General features: G+C 39.9%; 2 protein-coding genes across 2 annotated transcripts in view; both read right to left on the bottom strand.

Moving 5' to 3' along the window:
- Nucleotides 1–23,655, bottom strand: part of LOC115266033 (uncharacterized) — a 521,849-nt gene that overhangs the window by 105,617 nt on the left and 392,577 nt on the right. The gene's annotated exons all lie outside the window — the stretch shown is intronic.
- LOC109424037 (protein tincar-like) overlaps nucleotides 1–23,655 on the bottom strand; it is a 580,636-nt gene that overhangs the window by 484,439 nt on the left and 72,542 nt on the right. The gene's annotated exons all lie outside the window — the stretch shown is intronic.

Below are 23,655 nucleotides of genomic sequence, written 5' to 3'. Positions count from 1 at the left end.
AAATGCGTTTCAAGGCATTTCAAGGCGATTCCAGGACGTTTTTGGGAGGTTTCAGTTGCGTTTCAGGGGGGTTGAAGATGCTTGAAGTGAACTATAAGAGGCGTTTTAAGGCGTTTCAAGGTGTTTCAAGGGTGTTTTCAGGATGTTTCAGTGAGGTTTCAGATGCGTTTTAGTGAGTTTCAAAAGGGTTCCAGGATGTATCAGGTAGGCTTTTGAGGGTGGTTCAATGCGGTGTTTCAAGGGGCTACAGGACGTTTTGAGGAGGTTTTAGATGTGTTTCAGGGGCTTTAAGGATGTTTCGAGTGGGCTTCTTCGTTTCAGATTTGTTTCAGGGGTTTTTTTTGGAGGATTACATGGTGTTTCAGGTTCGCGGGTTCGGCATCGTAGCGCTGCAAGAGGTATTGGACAGGATCCATGGTGCGAACGTTTAGAGGTAATCATAACATCTACCAGAGCTGCGGCATCACACGCGAGCTGGGAACAGCTTTCATCGTGATGGGTGACATGCAGAGGCGCGTGATCGGTTGGTGGCCGATCGACGAAAAAATGTGCAGGTAGAGGCTCAAGGGCCGATTCTTCAACTTCAGCATAATAAACGTGCACAGCCCACACTCCGGAAGCACTGATGATGACAAGGACGCATTTTACGCGCAGCTCGAACGCGAGTAAGCTGCCCAAAGCCACGACGTCAAGATCATCATAGGAGATTTAAACGCTCAAGTAGTAGTAGGAGGAGGAATTCAGACCGACGATTGATAAGTTCAGCGCCCACCAGCTGACGAACAAAAATGATCTACGCCTCATCGATTTCGCCGTTTCCAAAAATATGGCCATACGTAGCATCTTTTTCCACCACAGTCTCCCTTATCGTTACACCTGGAGATCACCTCAGCAGACGGAATCTCAAATCGACCACGTTCTGATTGACGGACGGCACTTCTCCGACATTATCGACGTCAGGACCTATTGTGGCGCCAACATCGACTCCGACCACTATCTGGTGATGGTCAAACTGCGCCCAAAAGTCTCCGTCATCAACAATGTACGGAACCGGTGACCGCCACGATACAACCTAGAGCGACTGAAGCAACCGGATGTCGCCTCAGTATACGCGCAGAATCTCGAGGCCGCGTTGCCAGACGAGGGCGAGCTAGATGAGGCCCCTCTAGAGGACTGCTGGAGTGTATTGAAAGCAGCCATCAACGATGCAGCCGAGAGCACCATCGGATAAGTGGAACGGAATCGACGGAACGAATGGTTCGACGAAGAGTGCAGAACGGTTTTGGAGGAGAAGAACGCAACGAGGGCGGTAATGCTGCAGCAAGGGACCCAACAGAACGTGGAACGTTACAAACAGAAGCGGAAACAGCAGACCCGCCTCTTTCGGGAGAAAAAGCGCCGCCTGGAAGAAGCGGAATGTGAAGAAATGGAACTGCTGTGCCGTTCCCAAGAAACACGGAAGTTCTATCGGAAGCTTAACGCATCCCGCAACGGCTTCGTGCCGCGAGCCGAAATATGCAGGGATATAGACGGAGGCCTCTTGACGGACGGACGTGAGGTGATCGAAAGGTGGAAGCAGCACTTCGCTCAGCACCTGAACGGCGTGGAGAACGTAGGCAAGGGAGCCCACGGCGACGCAGGAAACGACGTTGCCAGTGCAGCGGAGGACGGAAATGAACCAACTCCCACGCTGAGGGAAGTTAAGGATGCCATTCACCAGCTCAAAACCAACAAAGCAGCTGGTAGGTAAGGATAGTATCGCAGCTGAACTCATCAAGATGGGCCCAGAAAAGTTGGCCACCTGTCTGTATCGGCTGATAGTCAGGATCTGGGAAACCGAACAGCTACCGAAGGGGTGGAAAGAAGGGGTAATCTGCCCCATTCACAAGAAAGGCGACCATTTGGAATGTGAGAACTTCAGGGCGATCACTATTTTGAATGCTGCCTACAAAGTGCTATCCCAGATCAGCTTCCGTCGTCTGTTACCTAAAACGAATGAGTTCGTGACCATTTTGTATGGACAAATAAAAATTTTTGTATGGATTAATGACCACGCGGGGGGGGTTTGAAAAGTCCCAAAAAAATGACCACGTGGTTTATGGACAGCCCCTTAGGGGATTTCAGGGAGTTCCGGCATTTTTCAAGTGGGCTTTCATGGGCGTTTCAAGGCGGTTCAGAGTGTTTCTCTAGGAGTTACATGACGTTCCAGGTTTTCATATGCTTTTCAGTATATTTCAAGGTGTTTCAGATGGGCTTTTAGAGGCGTTTCAATGCGTTCCAGGGCGTTTCAAGGAGTTCCAATTCGTTTCAGGTGGCGTTTTACAGGTGTTTCAGGACGTTTCAAGGAGGTTGCAGATGAGTTTCAAGGAGTTTTAGGGGATTCCGGGAGATTTTAGGGGGCTTCAGGGTTGCAAGATGTGTTGGGCTTTTAGTAGCGTTTCAGGGCGTTTAAAAGAAAGCAAGGAGGTTCTAGGAAGGTGCGTTTCAGATTTCCATGAAATGATGGTTCGTTTTGACCGGTATGCGTTTGAAAAGAACCCCCTGAAACGCCGTAAAACGCATCTAAAACATCCCAGAAACGTCATGTTTAAACACCCCAAAAAGCCCCCCGTAAAACCCTGGAACTTCCAGAAGTCCCTGAAACCTCGTTAAGCGCCTCTGAACCCTCCATAAAACGCCCTGTAACCCTTTGAAACGTTTTTACGCGTTTTTACGCGATACCATTACGCTGATGATAAATCGACTGCATGGTAAATTTAACAATGTTTGGCTACGCAGTCATTAATTGAACACACGACGTTCTTTATTTGCCCAACGTTTTGACACGTAGTTTGTGTCTTCCTTAGGGGGTAAATTTTTGTACGGCTATTTGTCCTAAGTTTGGTCTAACTGTAAAAGTCGGGTTTAGCAATAGACATATACTTGTACTTCTATTGGTTTAGCTGTTGTAGATACTTTGACATTTGTAATTTTTCCCCGCACAATTTGTACTGTCAATGGCGTAATCGTTCTACCATTACCGTCGAAAAAAGAAACTTCAGTATACTAAAGTATGAAACTCATCAAAATGTGGAACTCTTACAGAGTTGGAGGCAGCAAACCTTTTCCTTTCGGCAGAACAATCGGAGTGCAAGGAAGTAGAATTGCTGTGCCGTTCAAAAGAAACATAGAAGTTCTACCAGAAGCTGAATTCATCCTGCATTGGCTCCGTGCCGCGATCGCAGAGCTTTTCACTCCAGCTTCATGACAGATAGGCACAGTTTTGTTAAAGGAGCACCGAAAAGGCGTAAGCGTAGGCTAAAACTGATATGAACCATGAAATACGCAGACGCAACATTAGTAGAGCCTACTAGGTATAGGCTCCAGAAAAAAACTGCGATTAGGAAAATTCACTCTAGCACCATATGTGCCATGCACAAAACGCTGTTATAACCAATAGTCCTCTACCGTCCTCTACAGTGATGAGACTTGAAACATCAGCGAGGGACGATCGTTGGCGTTTTGAAGGAAAACGGTGTGAGACAACGATGGATGAACCACGAGCTCGCCACGTTCTAAGGAAACCCATCCACAAACTTGTCAAAGCTGACAGGATATAATGGATCAGTCAAGTTACAAGAACGCCTGATAGTAATTCTGCAAAAAATGTATGGACCACAGTGAGCAAGGTGAGCTGACGAGGTTGGAGGTTATCTGTTCTGCGTTGGAAGGAAGCTGCTACGAACTAAGTTATGGGACGTAGAATTGTTGATTTTGCTATATCATTATGAAGAAGCTATCCCAAGTTACATTTTGATGATTATTAGTTTTTATAACAGTCATAAAACCGTATAGCTTTAACTTGGTTTTACTATGGTTCTAAAAACCTCTTCTGGTCTATTCGACTAAGAAATGTTACTTGGGATTTCAAATAACCAAAACAATTGAAATGTGTGTAATAATTTCCAAATAATTGGAACATCCAACGAAAATCCAAACGTGTTCTTCAAACTTCGCTTCTGATATTTCCCCTATGTCCAGACACATCTGAAGACATTCCATTGGTTATCAATCATGCACGTCACACAACCACCGCAGAGCAGGACCACACGGATATTAGAGACCTACTTGTACTTCGCCGTCGTCCATCCGTCCGTCCGGATGCTCCGCTCTCACAATCATAATGCCATTCATTATGCCGCAACATGTTCGCAGCAATGTTTCAGAACTCACTCATCGACGGACACCGTATATTTCATTCAACTCCGGCCGGGGCTGGCGACTATGTTTACTTTCAAAGTGATGAATAATTTATGTGACGATTTTGCTTTTTTTCGGTACTTCATACATACTACCATTCCATCGAAAAGTCGTCCAACATAGTCGGAAAGCGTCGCCGTCCACGGTATGGCACCGGTCTGTCAGTGCCAACTGGCAACTGTGAGTACGAGTGGAAACAGCAAGACGAGGGTACCTACTAGACTGGGTCAACAAAGTCGATTTTTTGGAACAAAGCTTTTTAGATTCATTTTAGCGTCCAAAGCAACTGTGCAAAATTTGGGAGCGATTAGTTGCTTCCCCGTATTCCGCTTTGTGATTGAAATTTGTATGGAATTTAGTATGGGAAAACGTACTTTTTTGCATTTTTCTCATAAATTGAAATTTTTCGTCTAAAACGATCTAACCATTGACGTTAAATTATAGCCTAGGATATGCCGAGAAACTTTGCCAAAGACCGCAAAGTGATCCTACACTTGTGAAAAAAGTTATAACGTACAGATTGCCCAGTGGTGCTTAACATTTAACATGTAAAGGAATAACATAAATAATAAAATCTCAATTTTTGGCCTAAGTTACCAGGCGAATAACTTTTTTCACAAGCGTCGGATCACTTTGCGGTCTTCGGCAAAGATTTTCGGTATATCCTAGGCTATACTTTAACGTCATCAGTTACATGGTATTAGACAAAAGAATTCAATTTATGAGTAAAATGCAAAAAAGTACATTTTTCCATACTAATTTCCATACAAATTTCAATCGCAATGCGGAATACGGGGACGCAACCAATCGCTCCCAAATTTTGCACAGTTGTTTTGGACGCTAATATAGGTTGAAAAAGCTTTGTTCCGGGTTGATTCGATCCAATTTATTGACGATCTTGCGCCAAATACGACGCACAGGCAAACAAAATTGTCCCATCACAAAATATGCACACCGGTTTCAGCATACATTGGTTGATGTCGCCGCTACAGTTTTCCAGTTACGGAGCGTTATTTTGGGGTGGTGTTTCGACTAATCGGTTTGTTTATGCACTGTTTCCTTTGTTGTTGGATGTGTGAGCATTGTGTTGTCAAAGATTGAACATTTGCACGATCGTCGTGAAATCCTTGCAAAGCTCAATAAAGTTTCTCCATACAACGTTGACCCACTCAGTACCTACCTACCTACCATCACCGAGCTGCTGGATAATTTGTAGTTCGATCAACTAACGTGGCAATCGGCGCCTGAATGATGGTACCGTACGTACCTACTCGCTTCTCCGCCCTCGTGCTACTGTTTCCGATATTCCCTGGCGCACCACATCGAACCACGTGCAGTGCACCACTCGCCGCCGCGCCGCCAGGGGTCAATTGGTGATGGAAGCAAAGGAGGAAGTTTTAACGGTAATTTATGTCGCTCGTTTCGAGAACTACCATCAGGATTATTCAATCTATCTCTCCTTTGTCACTTGACACTGACTGGCTCGCCTGTCCTGTCGTTCGGGGTGGTTGTTCTCGCCTCAGGGGGTCTCATTTTAGAGGTTTTATTTTTCCGTGGAGAGGATACTTGTGGGTGGGCTGGTGAGTCGTAGAACGTCGAATGAGTACTGCCGAAATAAGGATGAGTTTTAAATTGCCATGAACTCCATTGTTTAAGAGAAAATATAACATTCAGTTCACAATTCAAATGTTGAAGAGAGATGATCTGGTGAATAAAATAATGTTCATAATGTGGGCTCGGCGTCAGATTGACTTTCCATTCCACAGTGTTTAAACCTGTTGGCTAAAGCGCCGGTCGAGCTAATTCCGAGTCGTGAGTTGGAATCCCATCGGAGCGTGATTTTTTTTTCACAAATTCATCTCTTAAAGGGAAGGGGGAGTCTCTGATTTTGCTACGAGCCTTGTATTAGGTACGGAAAAACATGCATCGACGGGGAAGGGGGTGTCTAAAATTATCCAAAAAATGCCGACCAACAGAAGGTTGAGTTGGCCACCCTCCTCTTCCAGGAGCTTGAGTCCAACGGGTAGTCTATAGTACTAGTCGGGACTCAATCTACCAGATGGAGAGATGACAACTTAAGGTGGTAGCTGGTGGAACGCTTACCAAAGAGAGTACTCTTGTACGGTCCCCTCTTCTTGAAGTCATCTCGAACGCATCGCGAAAGTAAGGAAGAGAAGAATTGGGTTTCAGTGGAACAACCTCCACATAACCCGAGGACCAACCTCTTGGGTATCTAATTAGCTAATTTCCTTATTCTAACAAAAAAAGGATTGCAACCTCGAGCAGTTATTGCGGAAGCTGGAGGTGATCTGAACGGCATAGCAGCAACAGAGGAAGCGCAGATGAGTAGTGCAGACTTCACGACTTGTCTATCATGATGCTATAGTCCCTGTGCAACTCGGTGAGCTAATGGAGACAAAGCTTGCTGAAACTCCGCAAATCGGTGGCTCTGACCAAGAAGGAAAACGATCTTTTGGCTGAGGTACCTAAGGCGGGCAATGCACGGGAGGAAATCTACCTAAACAGACAGCCTTTTCTTCACCGAAAGCTTGGCTATTGCACACGAGACCATCCAGCTCGCCGGAGCCGTAGTTGAAAGATAAAGGGGTTGTCTCGAGCTTCATTACCGAAATATGTGAAACATCCTGCCAGCGAAGCGCGTCTCTCTGAGGACAAGGAATGCCTAACAGAAGGCGGCAGACCTTCCAATGTGAAGGCGGCGGTCAGCGTGAGTAGCCCAGCCCAGTAGGGCCCCTATAGCCACAGCTGTGAAGGCGTGGATATTTAGCATGACCATGCTGAGGGGTACGGGTTCCATTCCCAGTCGGTCCAGGCACTTTTTATATAGGAAATATCCCTGTTTTGCTTGGTCATTGAGTATCTTCGATCCTGCCAACGATAAACACATGCTAAATGGTCATTGGCAGAGGAAGCTCTAAGCTAAGAAACATACTTTGTCCCCGTTAGAATGTTACGTCCAGAATTAAAAGAAGAGTACACAACTAACAATCGCAAGCCGCGAACAAGCATGTATGCTGAATTGCTGCTGTTTAATGCTAATAATAGCTGAACTAAAATTATGCTGTACACATTACTGTATAAATGCTATTTCAATTGAAAATGTAGCCAATGTTCAACCTTTTGTATCGGTATTAGCAATGATAATTTAAAACACTTTTCAAGCGTTTATTATGTTTTTTATTCGACTTGCAGTAATTTGTTTACAAAATAGTTTAACAAGACCTTTTTATGCTTCTTGTGAAGTTCATGTGAAAATTTGCACATTTATCTGTATAATGTGTTTTTCACAAGTCAAATAAGCGACATACTTCGACTCAGAGTACAGGTTGAAAAACACGTGTTTTTACTGAACAGCTGCTGAATTAATCTGTTGTTCAGTTGTTAACCATAATGTTCTGTGCTTATTCACCACTGCTGAATAAGAGTCAAAGTGTGATCATTATTAAACCACGGGAAGTTTATGTTTTGATTTGAGCGCTTCAATTCATCATCTCAGGGATGACGTAGATAAGAATACATGCGGCTGGCAATCGACGGGCCTCGAGTTCGAATCCTGAATTAGGTTAATTTATGTGTAGTTATTATTTTATAAAAGTTGTTCACAGATTAAGTGCCAATCACTAACTCTCGTGAAAATAAAAAAATGCATTTTATTTATTTTCAATAATTGTTGCTAAAGCTGAACAACAGCTTTTCTATATAGTTGTAAAACGATTTAACAACAAAAAGTTCAAGGTTGAGCATGAAAATTATCCAAACGTTATTCAGCATCATGCTGAATTAATTCGGCGTCGAAGTGCTAGTAAAATTAGTGATTGTAATTTGCGGATAGCCAGGCACTCACACCTACTGCAATATGCGCGGGGGGGGGGGGACAGAGCAACTCCTGCACAAAAGAACTGCCGGATAAGGGTAGGGAAAACGTAGAAGATGTGAAACAAGACAAAGCCAGCGCGCAAGTGCGATAAAGACGACGCACTGATCTTCAAAACCGAGGCGGTTATTTACGCCAGCTTGCTAAGAACCATGAGGGATGAAAATTAGCTCCCGTCGCATGGCGTGTTCGTATAAGGCATCCAACGTAGGTACCAGGACGGGAGTAATGATTATTGTTCTGAAGATGGTACGTCCTGTAAGGCGCTGCCCAAAAACTCTTGGGCGAAGAGGTACAGGTTAGAGCCCTTAAGGCGGAGGCGACTCTCCAATGTAAAAATGTAGATGGGATAGCCGACGCCGAGGAATTTACAGCTGCCCTCAAACAGCAGTGTGGAAAGGCTCGGTGGGTACCCAGATCTCCGTGGTTAAGCTCCCAGCAGGGGAGGTTAACAAGACGGCCGCATTCGGGAAGATCAGAGTTGGCCGGTTAGTATGTCCGGTCAGCATCCATGAGCAAATGTTTTGAAGCAAGGCCGCAAGTCTTTGGAGTAGCAAACTCTGCAGGAACTGTGGAGAGGAAGGTCATATCGCCAAGGAGTACAACATCGCTTTGCTGGATCAACTGATCGGTTTCTAGCCCAGGAATTAGTTTCTCCGTCAGACTTGGGCTTCGCAATAGCGAAGAGCTAAGCCGTGTACTACTGCAGTTGCTGAGCCCCTCCAGATGGCCAGATCAGTTCTCGTCCATGCTAGATTCGCTATCCATCGCACTACTGGTGGGATTGATACCAGTGGTTTGAGCGGTTAGACGAGGCAGCTACAGGCCTCTGCTTGTAACTATGACCAGGCTTAACATGGGTGTCCGCAAACGTAGACGATAAAAAAACCTACAGTAGGAGTAATACTAAGTCCATAATCGATGTGACCGTTTGGAGTTCGGGATCAACCGTAATGTTGACCGGGGGTTTGACGATGGACACATAGTGAATATGAATAAAGGCAGCCACAGGCGAGGGTCATCGATAGCCATCGTGGATGGCTGACTTCACACTTCGACAAGCTGTCATTCATGAAGGGTGACACCGGCGACCTATTCGGAACCCGTATCCGATTGAGAACCAGTCAGTGCTGCTCTGTTTCTGAATTGCTCATATCGATGAGGGTAGAACGGAGCCAAGTAAGGTTTACAAGGTCTACAAGCCAGGTTGACAAACGTTCATCACAATAGTGTAGTCTCTCCAGGTGCTCAAGGTACCGGGTTCAAATGGTATTCCGACCGTCTGTCCCATTAAGATGACCAGCGAGGCTCGCCCTGACATGCTCAGAATGGCTATGGAGTTGTTGTCGTTAATCTATGCCGGATCCCAGAAAACTACGGCAAAAGGTTATTGCAACCATAAGAAATTGTGAATGCTCCATAGAAAATCAAAAAGCGCTCCAAAAAGAATAAACATATGTTGCATGAAAATGTGCAATGTTACCCATAAATAATTGAAAACATTCCATACTTTATTGAAAATAAACCGGTAAAACATAAAATTTTCTCATTAAAAGTGAAATTTTGTACCAATAAATAATACTGAAATGCTCCATAATAGAATACAAATGCTCCATAGAAAAATTAAATTGCACCACAAAAAAAATGAAAATGCACCTTAGAAAATAGACAAATGCTCCATAAGTATTACTAAATTGCACCACATAAAATATAATTTGATTCATAAAAAAAATAAAATTCTCCATAACTGTAAAGATCTGCACCACTAAAGTAGTGCAATGAAAAGCAATACAGCCTTGTCGAATTAAATTATGACAATATGCTATCTATGGAAAATTTTCAATTTTTTATGGAGCAACTCATATTTTATATGGTGCAGTTTGATAATACTTATGGAGCATTCATCTATTTTCTATGGAGCAATGTCAATTTTTTATGGGTACAATTTTATTTTTTAAGGAACATTTGCATTTTTCTATGGAGCATTTGTATTTTGTTATGGAGCATTTTAGTATTATTTATTGGTGCAAAATTTCTCTTTTAATGAGAAAATTTTATGTTTTACCGGTACATTTTCAATAAAGTATGGAACGTTTTCAATTATTTATGGGTAACATTGCACATTTTCATGGAACATATGTTCTTTATGGAGCGCTTTTTGATTTTCTATGGAGCGTTTCTATTTGTTTATGGGCGCAATAAATAGGCTGCTGAAAACTACATCCGGAATAGATTGCTACATTCGAAGAAGCATAAATGACTTAAATCCTCGTATTATATACCTCAGGGATAGACCCTGGACGCGGCGTAGAGCTGGTTGGTTTCCCTGAAGTTATTAAGCTTATATATATATATATATATATATATGTATATATATATATATATATATATATATATATATATATATATATATATATATATATATATATATATATATATATATATATATATATATATATATATATATATATATATATATATATATATATATATATATATATATATATATATATATATATATATATATATATATATATATATATATATATATATATATATATATATATATATATATATATATATATATATATATATATATATATATATATATATATAGAGGAGGTAGAGCTAACTGCAATGCATTTGATAGTGAAGGATTGGATGAACTTGAGATAGCTTATGGTGGTCGCACAGTCGCAAGCTCGCGTTGTCACGATCCTTCAGAATATCGGTAAGTATATGTGTAGTCTCGATAAAGTTGAGTGATCTGTTGATCCACGTATCGAGTTAACAGTCGCAAAAGTTGTCTATTGCATTCGGGTTATCGCAAATCGGGATAGAACGTCACAGAGTGATGTTTTATCATTAATAGAAACTACATTCTCCTAATGCAGAACTACCTTTAGGCAAATCACTTCCTCGCACTGTACCTTGTCAGATAAACATGAGCTTTAATGCCTCCCGCCGGAACCAACAGCTCAAACACCAACCCCGGCTCATTTCATCAATTACCCACCACCACCGCCGTCATGAATCAGGACAGTAATAGCCAACCCCATTTTCCCGGGGATTGCACTCCATTAACTCCCACCTCCACGACTCGCCGTGTCGGTCCACACATATCTCAGCCAAAGCAATGCGCCGCCGTGAACTCCAATAGCCTCACCGGGAGTTGAATACCTTACCGGAGTTTATTGTATCTGGACGATTTGCTTCCTAATCCAATTAAGGCTTGCTACACATTCACGTTCCGTCGTCACCGACGACGTCCTTTGCTTCCAGGCGTTTCCGTCCTAAAATAACAACCGCTGCTGTCCTAGTATATATCTGCTTAGGGCCGTCGTCGCTGTACCCAATAATGTTTGAATACATGTATCTTACATGCCTCATGACGTCCCCCATTCCACCATGAATCCGGAGGAACGGTTAATTGCGAAAGAGGCGTTCGTCTGTTCTGTCAGAATACGAAATGTCTCATTTGGTTGCACGGTGAGGAATCCGGGTTCGCGCATATTTATGAGCCCGTATTGTAATAATGAAAGGTTTTCGGTATAGGAAGCGCTCATTTTCTCACTTTGAAATTAGTGGAATGAAATCATGGACCATTTGTTTCAACACATGATGGGATGGATCCGAAAAACTACGGTCAAATTTAGATAGCGCAACAGTTTTTTAAGGGGTTACTGAAAAATTGTAATGAGTAATCTCCAACTCCCGTCTTCCATCTGCACTTCGCCGTAGATGGTACGCAACACATTTCCGCCATTGTCTCAAATATGCGAGCTTCGATATTAATATCATCGACACCCAAGCAGCTGAACGGACTTCGTGAAAATCGTTCCATTCGTGTTTATCCCCGCTCTCCGTATTACACCCTCTGAAGCATTGTTTAACCGTAAGCAGGAAGGATCACCACCTTACCGTAACCCTCTGCGAGATTCGAAAGGACTCGAGAGTGTCCCTGATACTCGAACTACGCACATCACTCGATCCATCGACGCCTTGATCAATCGTATCAGTTTATCCGGGAATTCGTGCATAATCTGCCATAGCTGGTCTCGAACGATTGTATCATACGCCGATTTGAAATCGATGAACAAGTGATGTGTGGGCACGTTGTATTCGCGGCATTTCTGCAACACATGGCGGATGGCGAGTGTTTGATCCGCTGAGTAGTGTGATCGAGTGGTAGTTCCCGCAATCCAACTTGTCGCCCTTTTTGTAGATGGGACACATGATACCATCTATCCTTTCCCCCGGTGATACCCGTTCCTCTCGTATCTTGGTAATGACCCAGTGCTACTTCACCGTATTTCAGAAGGTTGCTTGGTAGTTGATCTAGAGCGATTCCAAGCAACAGCATCAAAATTAAGGAAATTTTTTAATTCATGATTTTCTATTGAACTGAAACTTTGCACAGTTTTTAAGTTCCATCTAAATCGTCATTTTCCGATATCAAATTTTTATTTTGAATCACGACTAACTTTTCAAAAGGGTGTATGTGAAAATGGTTCAAAAATATTCAAAAATCTGCACAGCCAAAATGGTTCGTTCGATTGCAATAAATTTTTCAGCAAAGTTAGATAACTAAATGGTGATTCCTAAGAAAATATACACTGTGAAAAAACATCTTTTTTAACATTAAAAAATATCATTTTTGTCACAAAAACTCAAATATCTCAAAACCCTATCTTTTTACCAACGTAATTTTTTTAGGGAAGACGGTCCATTGTATTAGCAATCTACCATAAAAATTTGGTGATGGTAAACTAATAAACAAAAAAGTTATAACATTTCAAACATTTCACAATTTTCACATTTGGTAAATATTTTTTTCTGTGAAAATTATTTGGATCAGAAATCGCAGTTACATGCAGATTTTATTGTTCAGCAAAGTTAGATAACTAAATGGTGATTCCTAAGAAAATGTACACTGTGAAAAAAATATCTTTTTTTAACATTAAAAAATATCATTTTTGTCACAAAAACTTAAATATCTCAAAACCCTATCTTTTTACCAATGTAATTTTTTAGGGAAAACGGTCCATTGTATTAGCAATCTACCATAAAAATTTGGTGATGATAAACTAATAAACAAAAAAGTTATGACAATTCAAACATTCCACAATTTTCACATTTAGTAATAATTTTTTTTAGTGTAAATTATTTCGGCCGGAAAGCGCAGTTTGATGCTGATTTTATTGTTAATGGCCTTGCGTGAGTAAAACAATCTGTTTTTATTATGTATTATGTATATTATATGTACAGTACTGTTCCGATTTTATCACGCCCTCCGCGCATTAGTCGTTTATTGATTAATTTGCTGTTACATTTGAGGACAAGTGTTTTCCCTCTTCTTCAAGATGAATGTTGAAAGCGTGTTTTGCAACGTTAAAAATATTGAAATGGGTATAAATGTTGAAGTATATTTCAAAGCATTTTTGAAAAGAGGCGTGATTAAATTGTTTAAACAGATGTCGCTGATGGTACGGTGGCATGACTCTCTGCACTTAGCACTTCTGGCAATTTCTCAGTTGTTGTCGTTTTCGAACTTCCTGCGCCCTGCTTTACCGATGATATACAGATGGCTCGTTTGTCAAAGTCTAGACGGCAGGACGTGCAAATGCGTAAATTTGTATTCAATTTGGGCATAACCAGTCTCTTTCAGTTTATCTATGAGATTTCGTAACTCTTTTGAACATTTTTTTTCACAAGCGGTCTACAAGAGAGCGTTGAGTTGAAGACCTTTGAGAAAGCGACTGTTCATGTTGTTCGTTACATTATAATAAACAAAATCACTTATTAGTTTTAACTGACTAGTTTGGTGTTGTTTGCTTGGACGAAGAAAAAATTGACTATAAAATTTTTAATATCCATAGCGGTAGTATTTTTTTGCTTTTTCGTGAGCATTTTCATGGTATGTATTATACAGACAAACAAACGTAACACTGACGAAATTTTCATTGACCACGCCTTTAACGATCATTTTGAATCTTGGTTGTGGCTTTCATAACCAGAAGAGTGCCCATCGTTTTTCTTTGCGTTTGACGTTTCACACTAGCGCCTTCTGATGACGATATTGCACAACGCAGTGTTTCGTGAAACATTTCCACCAGGTGGTGGTAGTGTGAACTGGGCGATGGATTTTCACGAAAATTATTCTAGGCGTTTTGTCTGTTTGTCTGTGGTATGTACCTCTCATGCATTTGTTGTTGTTGAAGTTACTCGCATTTTTCCGATCATAAAGTCTGTTCTCTAAGAGGTATTTTTTTGCAGATCAACTAGACGTATACGCGTATATATAAAACTTTTATTATGCAGCTTTCGTCTTCAAAATAAGTTTAATTCCATTTTTCTTATGATCAACAGCTTTTCAACACTATCAAGGGATTTTTTCACCAGTCACGTACAATAAAAAGTATGACAATCTCAATATTTTTGATCACAACACTGGATCGCGTGTAAGGTTCAAATAGATACTATAGTAATTATAAATAATCAAACAAAAATATCATGAAAACAACTTGTTTAATTCATGCGGTAGCCTTTACAATAAAATCAGCATCAAAATATAGTTCTCGAAATAATTTACACAGAAAAAAAATGTTTTTTTGTTACTAAATGTAAAAATTGTGAAATGTTTGAAATGTCATAACTTTTTTGTTTATCAGTTTACCATCACCAAAATTTTATGGTAGATAGCTGATATAATGGGCCATTTTCCCTAAAAAATTGACGTTGGTAAAAAGATAGGGTTCTGAGATATTTGAGTTTTTGTGACAAAGATCATATTTTTTTATAGTAAAAAAAGAAATTTTTTACAGTGTATATTTTCTAAGGAATCATCATTTAGTTATCTAACTTTGCTGAAAAATTCATAACAATCGAACAATCCGTTTTTGCTGTACAGCTTTTAGAATATTTTTGAACTATTTTCGCATACACCCTTTTGAAAAGTTAGTCGTGAGTGAATATGAAGGTTTGATATCGAAAAATGGCGATTTAGATGAAATTGAAAAACTGTGCAAAGTTTCAGATATTTTTGAAATGGTCGCTCAGGATCGACTGACATGACTCCGTGGAATTCCTCTCTAGCGACTTCGTTGTTTTTCACCCGGTCAAACTCCTCTTCAAACTCTTGGAGGTCATGAGTCGGAAGTCTTTCATGCTCCGCACGTACTCCTAGATCTATAACCGCGTGACCTTCGGTGCAAATCCGCCATAAGGGTGCTCATCGTAGTGCTGCCGCTATCTCTCGAGCATCTTACGGTAAGATTTCCGTTATTGGCTCGACCCATGTCGGCACAAAGTCTCTGTGCAAGCAATTCAGCTTCTCATAGAACTTACGTGTGTCCTTTGCGCGGTACAGGTCTTCCATCGCTTCGCGAGCTCGTTCTTCCAGCCATCTCCAAGTGCAGCAGCGTAGTTATAATCACGGAACCCCCAGAAATCCATTGAAACTTCCTGAAACCTCTTTGAAGCACATCTGAAACCTCCCTTAATCCTAGTAGGATGTTGGAGTTTATATGACCCAGATTGGCTCACTGAACGTACACTACCCCATTATGGTAGACCTAGCTTTACATCTTAGGAGGTTAAAATGTCCTTTTTTATGTGATTTTTTATCAAAAGTGTTTTTACGCGGTACCGTTACCGTCATACAAAAAACTTCAGTGTGTTCCGTTCCTTGGAACTTCCGAGGAAAATTGTCTCCCCGTTCTCCAAATGTGACTTCTGTATAAGTACTTGAACATTGCACCAGCATTGATTGTCAACTGCCAAGCGTATTACCACCCCGGTTGATTGCTCTTTAATGTGTACCCTCCTAGGAGACGTGTCAGGTTTGCCTCCGCATAGGTCCTTTCGTCATCGTCGTCATCCTCCTCATTGCCAGCTGGTTATTTCATCATTTGCAATCAATCATTTTGAAATTTCATATTCTGACGGCGCGGAGCGGAAGTGCCGCATCGGGGGGTGTTGTGACAAACGCCGAGTTATCAGTCAACCTGGACGATCCACTAGATAGGCGAAGGTGAGAGTAATTTAATATTTATTTATCATTTGTAATTTTCATGCTTTGTAGTCTATGGAATGTGAACATGGTATGTGCGTGTGTGGGGGGTCTGCGCGTCAATGCGAAGTATATAGGTGCAAAGCGTTTTAGGTTACATGGAGTAACTGAAAACTCTCATTATTTTCAGTGCTTAATTTGTGTTGTAGATGAAAGCTTGTAATTAAAAGGATCTCATATTTATGCGTTGATGCTGATATACTAAACTAGTTCAGGTGAATACGTACAGCAGCTGTGGCACTTATCAGTAATGATCTCCATATAATTTTTTTGTTCACTTAATGTTATCTCCGTTCAATAACATGTATGACCTAAAGCGGCTAGAGATTCATTGTTATATATTTAGAGAATTGTCAGACAAAAGAGGCACAGAACAAGCAACAAAGAAGACGCGGCGATTACTCTTTATCCCAACTGGTAACAGATAATGACATGATCTCGAAATTTTTTGTTGCAGACAAAACGGAAGCTGAATTTGTTGCGTACTTTTCAACTCGGTGTAGCGATAGTAGCGACATCAGCAATGTCAATGGAAATATTCAACTTTGCAACTCCATCCAAGATTTGTGCAATTATTCATGCTATGCTATGCTATGAGCTTCAGAAAACTTTAAATAATTCAAAAAAGTAAAAGTTTCCAAATGAGTTTTGAAATAGCTTTAATTTCGAAGAGGGTCATAATATTGTAGTTGGATGGATCGATATTATAGATATGCTAAAAAAATAGTTTTTTTTAATGGCTGTTGATGTCAAGAATGAAACTTTGGGACACTTTGGACGACTCTAAAAGCAGTGCACAATGGGTCCAGAGCCGTATTTACGAAGACAAAAATGTTTGTGCCTAAACCATAAGTTTCAGATACATGGTGTCTTTGGGAAACTTTCTTCTTATTTTTCGACCTTTTTTCTCATTATTGTGAAATTAGGGTGGTCCCTCTAGTTTCGCTGATCCAAACATCTGCTTTTTAATAGTTTTATGTACGTTCACAAAATGTTCTACAAAGTTGTAAAAGAACTTATTTGGAGCGAGTTTGCCGAAGAAACCATTATTCTATCTCTTATGGTTCCTAACTTATAGTTTTTTAAAAGATTCATGTTAGGGTGATCCATGAATTGCAGTTTTTCCTGAAATAACTTTTAATTCGTTCGTTTCTCGTAAATACTTTGTTCCGAGTACTTTTAGAACTATCAACGACGCATATTTTTCCAAAGAGCCGAAAGTTTTAACTCACGTAGTTAAAAAGATATTGGCATTTTTCTTCGAAAAATCATTTTGTTTCAAAAAGTCATATCTCAAAATTAAGCAAATGGATTTTCAATCTCCCGGTTGCATTGTAAAGATCGTACTCTGTTCTATTTATGGTGAAAAAACTGTAGGTACCTTTTTTGTTTAAAGCTTTTTATTGAATTTTGAAAATACGATTTTTTCATGGAAAATCAGTTGTAACTTGAAAAATTGATGAGATGCAAACTTGGCGTCTTCGACAAAATTGTGATTGATTGATTGATTTGTCTTTATTAGAGCACTTTCAGCACAAAATTGTGAGTTTTTGGCTGCTATTAAAGTGCCCAGAACAAAGTATTGCGAAAAAATCAACACATAAAATTATATTGAATAAAAACCGATTTTCATATGGAAAACAACAATTTCAGCAAACTCGACTAGTCTTTGTTAGATAGATCGCTTGTTTTCGAATAGAATGAATATGGGAGCGTGAGAATGGTGATGGCGCACATACCCTATATATGGAAGCGCAAAAAGATATTCCAATAACATAAACGTCATTTTTCTAACGCGTGCAATTTATGTTGTCGTTTAAAAATGTTAAAATCACAGAATAAATAGTTAAAAGCATTCGACCATCTGCATGCAAAAAAAATCCATTCCGATATTCGTGCACGCTCAGTCACGGCAACGGGAACAAACTGCATAGCAACGATAACAACAATAAGAAATGTACACCGTGAACTAGATTTCACGTTTTCTAGAACGCCCATATTGACAGCTGGAACTAGTTCCAGTTCACGGTGTATATTTGCTTGTTCTCATATTTCGGCACCTACATTTCAAAAGGGCGTAACTGCATTTGAAAGTAATACCTTCTTTCAAAGCTGTAGGTCGTACTGCCTCCCTTACACTCAAACCACCGTGGTTGTCGGAAAGAGGAGAGTTTTTCCCATCTGGTACTTGTTGTGAAATACATGGAAAGCATAATACATGATCCACAGCTTTAAAAGAAGGTGATGACTCGAAAAGCAGTTACGCCCTTTTGAAATGGTGGTGTCGATTTGCGTTTGTTTGTTCACGTTTATCAGAACGGTTTTCTGAGCGTGTGACATTTTGCAAGGCAGGAAGACAGTTTTCTACAGTAAAATAATAAAAAAGTTTTTTTTTTGGAAAATTGAAATTGAATAACATCTAACACAGATCTATCACGAATATTACTTTCAGTGTGGTAATGGTTGTTATTTGTTGATGCAAAATAAATTGATTTACGAAATCCAGATCTTAAACAAATTCTAATAGTGACTAGGTACACCGTCTTCAACCAGAGGCTGTATAGACTGAACAAGCACTAACATTAAACAATGCACAATACACATAACACCCTGCGACCCAGTGGAGATTTTTCCGTTTGACGAAAAGTATTCCTCGACTGGAGTGGAAATCGAACCCACCCTCCGTGGCTTTCGAAACGCCTAGATAACTGACAGCTCTAGCCACACGGCCACGAAGCTCATAATTCTCATTCAAAATAAAAATACCCAAGTAACCAAAAGTTCAGATTAGAGGGTCCGAGCTAAGCAGCTAGTTAGAGGTTGCTCTTAAGCCTGTAAAGCAGCTTCATTTTCACGCAATTTCAGAACTTGAAAGTTCACATAAGGAAGCTTGATAGCCTTCTAAGCAGCTTTTGATGGAACTTTTTCAAAATGAATGTATTTTTCAGATTCATCACAGCCCGTGTTGTTTGCTTGTACACTCCCGTGCAAAAGTTTGGGGTCACCCCCTCAAAAACATGGAAATGTTTTTCGGTCATATCTCAGTCATCTTTCATTTAATCCAGTCATTCTCAGACTCTATCGAAAGATAAAGAGTTAGATTTGATTCGTAGGTACTTTTCACAAATTTTATATGAAACTTTAAGTATAAAAAGTTTACCTAAACTTACATGTTTTTCCTAAATCTGTACGGAAAATTGTTTTGCGTGTAATTCAAAATTGGGTAGACCAAATTTTAAAATTAAAGTTGCATTAGAACCCTATTCCTATCCTTTTTGAGAGCCATTCACTAGATTCTAGCGGAAAAATTCAAACATATTTTAAATTATCGAGTTAGGTTTTCAAGTAACAGTGCAAAAATTTGGGTCACCTTCCAAATGAAGTCTGAGTCGGATTTTTGTTCAAATCGTCATTTCTTTTTGGTGCAACTCCAATTCCGTCTACGATAGTTGAATGGCAAGACACAGAAATCGTTATGAAATGTTCATAAACTAAGTTCTCGACTAAGTTAAGGTAGAAAATGGTATATGAAATCCATACTAAATAAGCTAAGTACGTTATATAAAGCGCCAAAGAGGATGGAAGTGAGATAAAAATGACTGATTCGCGAATTGTACCCTAACAACTAAAAGTGTTATAACCACAAACAACCCATTACCCCAAAATCCATAACTTTAAGGAATGTTACATATTTTAATTTGAATGGCTCTCTCTTCTTGGCGTAACGTCCTCATTGAGACAAAGCCTGCTTCTCAGCTTAGTGTTCTATGAGCACTTCCACAGTTATTAACTGAGAGCTTCCTCTGCCAATGACCATTTTGCATGCGTATATCGTGTGGCAGGCACGAAGATACTCTATGCCCAAGGAAGTCAAGGAAATTTCCTTTACGAAAAGATTCTTGACCGACCGGGAATCGAATCCGTCACCCTCAGCATGGTCATGCTGAATACCCGTGCGTTTATCGCCTCGGCTATATGGGCCGTTTGCATTTTTGAATGGCATTTTCATCAAAAAGTTATCCCTTTGCTTTGCACCAATACACTAAATCTCGAATGTAATAGTACATTCGGAGAAATGAACTTCGTTGTAATGGTTTTTGGGGTAAAGGTGTATTTGTGGTTTTAACACTTACAGTTATATAGGGTAGAAATTCACGAATTGATCATTTTTATCACACTTCTATCCTTTTTCGCACTTTATATAACGAACTTAGCTGATTTAGTATGGATTTTATATAATATTTTCTACCTTCTCACCCCCATTCTTAACATTTAGACATAAGGTCGAAAATATTGATTTTTTGAATAAAAAAAGCAATGACAGTCCGCTTATTTTGTTGCATCAAGCAGGTAATACCTACAGCTTACCACTTATAAGAAAATGTATGGTTAGGTACTTGTGTGAAACATTACGAAGGAGAAATTTTTTTAGAGTGATTTATTAGTAGTTTCATCGTATAAGTTTAGTCACAAATTTAACAAAAAACGATTATTGCCAAACATCTTATTCTGCATCATGGCGTGTAAACACTTCTCCTCTTTGAAATAATATAAAGTTTTCAATATAAATTAGCGATAGTAGATGAGCTATTTCAATTTTTATGTTTCTCCGTTTTGACCCAATCTCACCCCCCAGTCCCATTGTCACCCCCATCGACGGTACATCAAGTTACTGAAATGAACTTCTAAGAATTTGTAAGTTTCAATAACGTCCCTAGTTGCATTTTAAGCAGCTTTCAAGCTGCTTAAGAGGCTTACAATCAGCCATGGTGGAACTTTTGTGCGAAGCTCCAGCAAGGTTCCTTGTTAGCCTCTTAAGCAGCCAGAAAACTTTTGATTACTTGGGTATCGAGTGGAAAATTGCATATTTTTTCGTGTTTTGAGCTGAAATGCCATAGTTTTTCTGGAAGAATTTTTTAGGAACACCTGGAAAAAATCTCGAGAATATCTAGGAAGAATTCCTTTAAAAATGCTAGATAGAGTTCCGGGGAAATCCTGGGGAAAGTCTCAAGAAATGTAAGGGGAACTTCTGAAAAAACACTTGAGCAAGTTCTGGAGGAAATTCCGGTGAACTCCTGGAAGAATACTCGGTATACTCTGGAGGTATTTCCGATGAACTTCTTCAGGATTTTCTGGGAAAATATTATAAACCTAATCGCTGGGGAATGTCGGTGAATTTCTGGAATTGATTTCATGGGAATCCTGGAGGAATTTTCCGGATAAATTATGTAGTAATTTTCAGGGAAAACCACAAATGCTACCAGAATTCTTGGCGAAAAGGAAGTCCCATTGAATTCATGGGATTCCAGGGGACCCCTGGAAAATCCCTGTGGGAAATGCTGGAGAAATCCTCTGGGAAATTCTGAAGTAATTGCCGGGGAACTCCTGATAGAATACCTAGAGAACTCCTAGACTAACTCTCGCGAAACTCTGCCAAAGTTTCTACGAAATTACCTCCATCAGTCTGCCCATAATTCACTTTAAGTTCCGTATCTACGAACCAGACTATTTCCGTAATCCATTTATAGTTTCGTGAGAAATCTGAATTCTGAAATCTTTGATTTACCCCGTAATTTCACCGAAATCTTCACTATATCTGAGGAATATTTCTTGGCTTAAGTTTTAAATCCTCAGTCAAAACAGATTAATTTTCTCTGTCCGACGTTTCGGCAAACGGACTGTCACAGATAAGGGCTGAACACAAACTACTCAGAAATTATAAACAAAATACACGCACAAGTACAAACCAAAAATATGCTTAGGCAAACCGACAGAAACCCATAAACAGTTAAGAGTGCACCAAACAAGAACAGTGACAGACCAACGAGTATAGAAATTGAATAAGTGACATGTTAGTATAACAATTGTAAACTTTTAGTAAATTTTAATTTTATTTCCATTTTATAATATTATTATAGTGATACGAAACAAACACAAAGACGTTACGACAGATAATTTTGACAGAAAACAGTAAGTAATTTAACAAATCATTATGTAAAACAATAAGATACAACAAACAAACAATTTTAGTTTTCCCATTGATGAAGGCAAAATACAGTTGCCGAAACGTCGGACAGTAGAAAATTAATCTGTATTGACTGAACGCGAAGAAATATTCCCCAAATTACCATCACAGTCGATCCTAGTCCATTATTTTCACTATATCGATAAAAATAAACATTTTCTGTAAATTTAGGCCCAATATTATTGTTTTTTTAGTTCAGCAACATAAACGTCACACTTTTTCATGTCGGCGTAGTGTGAACACCTTTCTTGATACAGGATATCATCTCGCTATAATCATTTATATAGAGCGCTTCATAAACGTAGTATTACAGAAGATTCAGTAACCATAGTTGATTATGCAGCGTTACTTCTTCTTCTTCTTTATAGCTCTACGTCCCCATTGGGACTTAGCCTGCCTCGCTGCAACTTAGTGTTCTTCCACAGTTATTAATAGGGCTTTCTTTGCCTGCCATTGCATTATCAATTAAGTAATTTTATACCGTCATTTTTTTTTGGGTCATATATGAAACCAGTTTTAAAGGTTTCAATAGATTCGACACAGACAAACAGACGTACCACTTTGAACAAAATGCGATAAAAATCATCGTCACGAAAACTTAATCGCCCAATGCTAATAACGCTGTGGTTCGCAAACCCACTGAGTAGATGGCGGTAGTGAACAAACGTCAAGCAGAAGCAAAAACGATGGGAGCTCCATGATCGAGCGATTTGCGAACTACAGATTATTTGAAAAACGGATCGATTTGAAAAGGGAATCGATGGGAAGTAAGTAGAGTGAGACGTCTGTTTGTCAGCGGATTCAACTTACCTGGAGGTTTGAGAGTAATCTATTTCTAAAATGTACGTATTCTCTTCTTATTGACATTCTGATTCCACGGCAGCCACACTATGTGTCTTTCCCCAATTTTACGCATCACCGCCCATCTCCGTAAATAATATCTCAAAATTGCAATGTAATCCATTTATGACATTACAACCCTCTCACCACCAAAGGCGCACATGTGTGCTGCGTTGTACACGACACGATGACAGTAAACGTAAAGGAAACTTTTCAAATGCCGCTGTGAAGCCAACCGGTGAATAGAGGATTATCAAATTTCGCCAAGAGACATGCCATACCACCTTGGCTCAACGTACGACAGCAACATGTGGCATTCGCGCGCTGTCCCAAAGCATTGCCTTGCCTTGACTTGCCGATCACATTTCATCGGGGGGCTTTTCTGGGTGGTAGAGGCGACAGATAAGATGGATTTGACATTACAAGGAGACGTCACTTTTTTGTAAGTGTTTCTAGGGAGGACAAAAAATTCGTCTTTTTTTCTAAACCGGGGCACAAAATTCACATGAAATTCTAAGCATTGCATTGGAATGAATAAATCTGAACGGACGATTCGATTTTAACAACAACTATCGGTACTTTCAA

This window comes from Aedes albopictus, chromosome 3, assembly GCF_035046485.1.
Source record: "Aedes albopictus strain Foshan chromosome 3, AalbF5, whole genome shotgun sequence".
Lineage (NCBI taxonomy): Eukaryota > Metazoa > Arthropoda > Insecta > Diptera > Culicidae > Aedes > Aedes albopictus.
Note: the sequence above shows the minus strand (reverse complement) of the source record. Positions and strands in the feature narration are given on the sequence as shown.